The sequence below is a fragment of the Rhineura floridana genome, chromosome 7 (assembly GCF_030035675.1).
Source record: "Rhineura floridana isolate rRhiFlo1 chromosome 7, rRhiFlo1.hap2, whole genome shotgun sequence".
Classification (NCBI taxonomy): Eukaryota; Metazoa; Chordata; class Lepidosauria; order Squamata; family Rhineuridae; genus Rhineura; species Rhineura floridana.
This window is the reverse complement of record NC_084486.1, coordinates 2,089,869-2,095,868: the sequence shown is the minus strand read 5'-3', so window position 1 is coordinate 2,095,868 and position 6,000 is coordinate 2,089,869.

The following is a 6,000-nucleotide window of genomic DNA, read 5'->3' as shown; positions in this document are numbered from 1 at the left end:
ATCCCACCAAGTCTCTGTTATTCCTATGAAGTCATATTTGCCTTGATGCTCTAAGACTTCAAGCTCCTTTTGCTTGTTTCCCAGGCTCCGCGCGTTGGTATATAGACACCAGAAGTCTCTTTAGTCCTGATTGGATTCCTCCATTAATATACCGTGAGCTTTGCCATGCATCCCTTTCTCTCTCCCGGTGTCTCCTGTACCCTTCAAATCCTTGCATTTACAACCCGCTGTCTTTGGATCGGTATTTAAGCTATCATCTCCATCCCCCAGAGGCTTTAGTTTAAAGCCCTCTTGATGAGTTTTGCCATACTTCTGCCAAAGAGATTCTTCCCAGTCCTTGTGAGGTGCAGCCCATCTCTTGCCAACAGTCCCCCCTCCAAGAAGCTTAGACCGTGGTCCCAGAGTCCAAACCTTTCCCGTCAACACCATCTGCGTAACCAGTCATTGACCTGCAGTATCTTCCTTTCCCTTTGTAGTCCTCTATCCTTCACGGGAAGAATTGACGAGAAGACGACCTGCGCCCCCAAATGCTTGACCTTCCTACCCAGAGCCTCATAGTCCAAGGTGATCTGTTCCAAGGTGTTTCTGGCCGTGTTGTTTGTGCCCACATGGATGAGGAGAAAGGGGTACCTATCTTGGTTCCCAATGAGCCTCGGCAGGTTGTCAGTGACGTCCCGGATGCGTGCCCCAGGGAGACAACAGACTTCCCGATTCATTTTGTCCAGCTGGCATACCGGTGCCTCTACCCCCCTGAGCAACAAGTCTCCAACCACCAGCACCCTCCTCTTTTTGCCGCGAGTGGTGGTTGCATGAGCTTCCTTCTTCTGGGGTGTGGAGACTTCCTTTGCAGCCAGTGGCTCTTGATGCAGGTGAGCAGGTGAGCTCTTCAGGGGTGCTGTCTGCCGAGAGATGCTGAAAGCGATTTGTTAGTTGCAGCAGTTCTGAATCCCTCCTGTTTTTCCTTGCCCTTACAGTTACAGTCCTCCATGGGGATTTGTTGCTGTTGCAGTCCTCTTCTTCCTTGTCACTTTCTTCCTGTACTTTGTGTTGTTCCCTTAATTCCTCTTGTGTTCTATCGAGGAAGTCCTCGTCTTCTCTGACAAGTTGCAGGGTGTCAATGTGTTGCTGCAGCCCCCTGACCTTTTCTTCTAGGAGTGCCACCAATCTGCACTTGCTGCAAGTGTAATCACGGCTGGTTTTCGTCAAGAAGATGAACATAGCGCATACCTTGCAGGTGACAACAACTGATTGATCCCCCTCCATTTTCTGTTTGTTGTTTACTATTCCTGTTGTCAGTGGCAGTCTTGATATTCCTGTTGTCAGTGCCAGGAATTAGTTGAACGGATTGTAGTTTGTGTGTGTGTCTGTGTGTTTAATTCGTGCGCCCCTGTCTGGCGCGCGCCACTGAGCTTGGTGGGAAAGAAAGTATGCAGATGAGCTGCTTACCTCACCAAAGCTCCTCCTCCTCTCTTGGTCAGCTGCCTCCCAAGTCTGTGAATTCAAATCCCCGCTCGTGTCTCCTGGGTGTCAAAGGCCAGCTAAAGATCACCCCCACAGTGAGTGGCTCAGGGGTTACGTGCCCTGCCACCTGTGCAGCTGTGGGCAAGCTGCATAGTCTCAAGGAGCCCAGTTGCCCCCCAGCTGGCAGTTGCAGACAAGGAAGGGGCTGGCTTGTGCAGCTGTGGCAAGCTGAGCAGGCCCTAGCCAGCTGGGGAGGACTAGCCTCAGAGGGAGGCAATGGTAAACCCACTCTGAATACTGCTTACCATGAAAACCCTATTCATAGGGTAGCCATAAGCCGGGATCGACTTGAAGGCAGTCCATTTCCATTTTACTTAGATGTTACTATTGCTATTTTGCAGGAAACTAATCCTGATTTTAAAAAAGTTCTGCAATGACCAACTGGTTTTGACAATAAACTATTATATGGGGTGTATGTGTTTTTACATCTCCACTGTATGTGTATGGAATCTTTCTGACAACCCTGTGAGCTAGGTTAGGCTGAGGTTCAGTCAAGGTGCAATCGCTTAGAGTAATTTGTGTGTGTTGGCAATTTGTGTGTGTTTGCTGTAAAACATCAAGATTGTGGATTTAAAGCAATTGGGTGAGGATGTCTTTGTGCATGTGTTTCCCCCCTCACTTCATGGTTTGTGCTTCTCTTCCTGGGCGCTCCCTCCCCCTGTGAATTCATTCCAAAATTCAAATACATTAAATACAAGAATTAAAAGAAGCAATAAAAACATATGCCACCATTAAAAATAAATATAAGGATTAGAATGATTAACCTTCTAAATTCTAGTCTCCCATTAACTCATGGACCACCTGAATGAAGCTTGTGGACCACTGGCAGTCCACGGACCACAGTTTGAGAACTCTTGCCTTAAATCAAGACTCTGGATTCAAAATAACTGTTCATACTGGTAATATATGGAAATATCCAGCAGTTCTTGCCAATAGATTGCTAGGAGGTGGAATCTTTCTGACAACCCTGTGAGGCAGGTTAGGCTGAGAGTTGGTTCAGTCAAGGTGCACATGCTTGGAATATTTTGTGGGTATTGGTAAGTATTTTGTTTGTTTTTTTCGTAATTTACTGTAAAACATGAAGACTGTGGAATGTTGCAGTTAAAGCAATTGGATGGGGGTTGCCTTTGTCCATATTTTCCCCTCACTACACAGTTTGTGAATATGCATGATATATTTCCATCTCATTTTTCTTTCTAGGTTCTCCCTCCCCCTTTTATCTTTGCAACAACCTTGTGAGATAGGTTAGGTTGAGAGTTGGTTCAGCCAAGCAACACACGGTATTTTTTTAGCTGTTCCTATCTTTTTAATGTTATTTTAATGTTTAAATGTTATTTAATCATCATATGATTATGGTTTTTAAACTATTTATAACTGTTGTAAAATGCCTTGTGAGAGCAGGAACTCTGAAAGGCAGGTTAAAAATCTGTTAAATAAATACATCTTAAATCAGTGGTTCCAAAACTTTTTTTTTGCTACAGACCCCTTGACAGTTGCTACGGTTCTTGGGAGACTTACTGATCTTTCAGCCTGTTGTAGCAATTTGCAATGTGCTGTGCTAGGTGCTGTATTATTTTAATTGTATCTTTGTTGCTTCTTTTATTTGTTGTTTTTTATTGTATTACAGTTTAAATTCCAGCATCAAATTGTAACACAATAAAATACAAAAAATAAAAGGAGCTATAAAAACAATTAAAAATAAAAACTTTATCAAGAATACCCTTCTTAATTCTGTCCTATTAACTTGCAGACCACCTGAATAAAGCTTGTGGACAACTGGCAGTCCACTACAGTTGCCAGGTCAGAAGCATCCCAAACCCTGAGATTTCAGGGGTGGGCCCTAGTGATGTCACGGGGCGGGACCTATTGATGTCATTAAGCATGATACATTAAGCATCAACCACAGTTGCTTGGAGCATACCACTCAAACAAAAGAAAATCTCTGATTGGAAACTAAAATAGACCTCTTAGCTAAATGAGGGTGTTTCCAGGTCCAGCTGAAGTGACAGAATCATTCCTTCTCACCTGCTTAGAGAACCTGGGTTAGGAACATTTAATCTAGCCTACCTGCTTCTGGTAAGAAGGATTTAAGTGCCCTCAGGCCAGGCCAGTCACCAGAAGGTCACTGTAGCAAGAAAGGAGCCTAGTGTTGTGGAGATGTTAGATGGGAGCACTCAGGAGTAAAGATGGATGCCCCTGAAGGCTGCAATTCTAAATACACTTACTAAGGGACTAAGCCCCATAAAACTCAACAGGACTTACTTCTAGGTAGATATTGTCACTTTGACAGCCAACACAATTCCAGTGAGTAATAATCAGAGCTTGGAAAAGTTACTTTTTTGAAATACAACTCCCATCAGCCCAATCCAGTGGCCATGCTGGCTGGGGCTGATGGGAGTTGTAGTTCAAAAAAGTAACTTTTCCAAGCTCTGGTAATAATTGCCAGAGGGAAAACACACATGGTTTGGTCTATCTTCACAGGCAGTAGACTGGGAACAACGGCAATAGAAGCCACACTTCCCAGTATGTGAATCCTCTTTTGGGCAAGAAACAAACCGTCATGCAAATAACAAGGTGCATCATCAGTGGGTTTAAGGGGTGAAGATGACCACATAGAACCACTGTTGTTGCTTCTATGGATGTAAGGGAGTAAGGTCAGAGGTAAATGAAATTCAAATAGAAAAAAAAGACAGTGATGATTTCCTAAATGCAATACCATACCAACCACAACAAGATTCCTATGAGCAAGAGAGAAAACTCAGCATCCTACAACCAGTCAGGATTCCTAACCAAAACTAAAAAAAACCCTGGCAGTCAGTCAGCCAAGGTCACAGGAATCCCCATGCAGCACAACCTGACCCAGGAGCTGCAGTTTGTGCAGAATGCTGTGGCACAATTGCTGACATGAGTGAGACCCTATCAGCACATAATGCCTCTGCTCTGAAATCTGCACTGGTTGCCGATTTGCTACCAGGCCAAGTTCAAGGTATCCTTTCCATGTTACGGGTTCCACATAGTACTTGTTCTGCTCTTGTAAGAAATTACCTATACTTTGGAACTCCCTGCCTAATTACATTAGGCAGGTGCTTCACTATACTCATTTTGGCACCTGCTAAAAACATTTTTGTTTAGTCAAGCCTCCCCGGGCATGTAGAAGCTATTACATTTTTTATCTGTTTTTAACTCTTTGTTGGTTTCATTATTTTGAATGTTTTTAAATACCTGTCTTTAACTGTTTTTGGCAATAATTTTATTGTTTTAATTCCTTCTATAAATGCTTTGAGATTTTTTACAATAAAGTGGTATATAAATGTTGTAAATAAAATACATAAATAAACTTCGGAGTCCCTGTGGCCCTTGGGTCTCTTCCCACTTTTAGGAACAAAGGAATCTACCTTATACTGACTCAGGCCATTTGGTGCCATCTAGCTGAGTACTGATGACATGGGCTAACATTAGCTCTCCAGGATTTCAGGCAATAGCCTCTTCCAGAGATTGAATTTTGGACCTTTGAATGCAAAGCATGTGCCCTACCACTGAGCTACAGCCCTGTTTAAAAAAGTATCTTAAAATCTTCTCAATTCACTAATGAATCCACAGCATAGTAGGGCAGATCCACACTATGCATTTAAAGCACATTCAACATACATTTGAAGCACATGAATCCCATCACAAAATCATGAGAATTGTAGTTTGTTAAGGGTGGTGGGAACTATAACTGTGAGGGGGATACTACATTTCCCAGGATTATTGAGGGAAGTCATGCACTTTAAATGCAAGTTGGATGTGCTTTAAATATATTATGTGGATCTGCATTACTTCATAAACTTTGTCTGCATATAAATCATTTTAATTAAATTTTAAAATGGAAACAAGCTACAACGTTTACTGGGTGACCATGGGCTATGCACTATCTCTCAGCCTAATTTCCCCCCCAGGGTGAAAATAGCACAGGGGGAACATGACTACCCTACGGAAGAATGGCACACTTAAAATGTAGACCACAAAAAATGTAAATAATAATTTACAACCATAGTGTGAAATCAGATACATATAAAGACATAGTGTGAAGAAATATTTATATAAATATTTATATGAATGTCAAAGATGTTTATTATTTACACAATCTGTAAAGATATTTATAGTGCACTCCTATGCATGTTTACTCAGAAGCAAGTCCCAATGTATTCAATGGGGCTTGCTCAGACAGGAAAGCATGCATAGGACTCCAATTCAGTGATAAGGAACTTCACTCACCCGATCCAAAATTCAGAATCACGCCACTTTAAGCTGTTTTGCAACTGTTGTTACTTGTTTTATGGTTATTGGATTTTAAAGGGATTTATTTCTTCTTGTGAGCTGCCTTGGTTTCTAACCCTACCTCATAGGGTTTTTGGAAATATTCCATACACCCACATACTGGAGATTTAAAAACACATATGTAATAGTTTATTGTCAAAACCAGTTGGCCATTGCAGA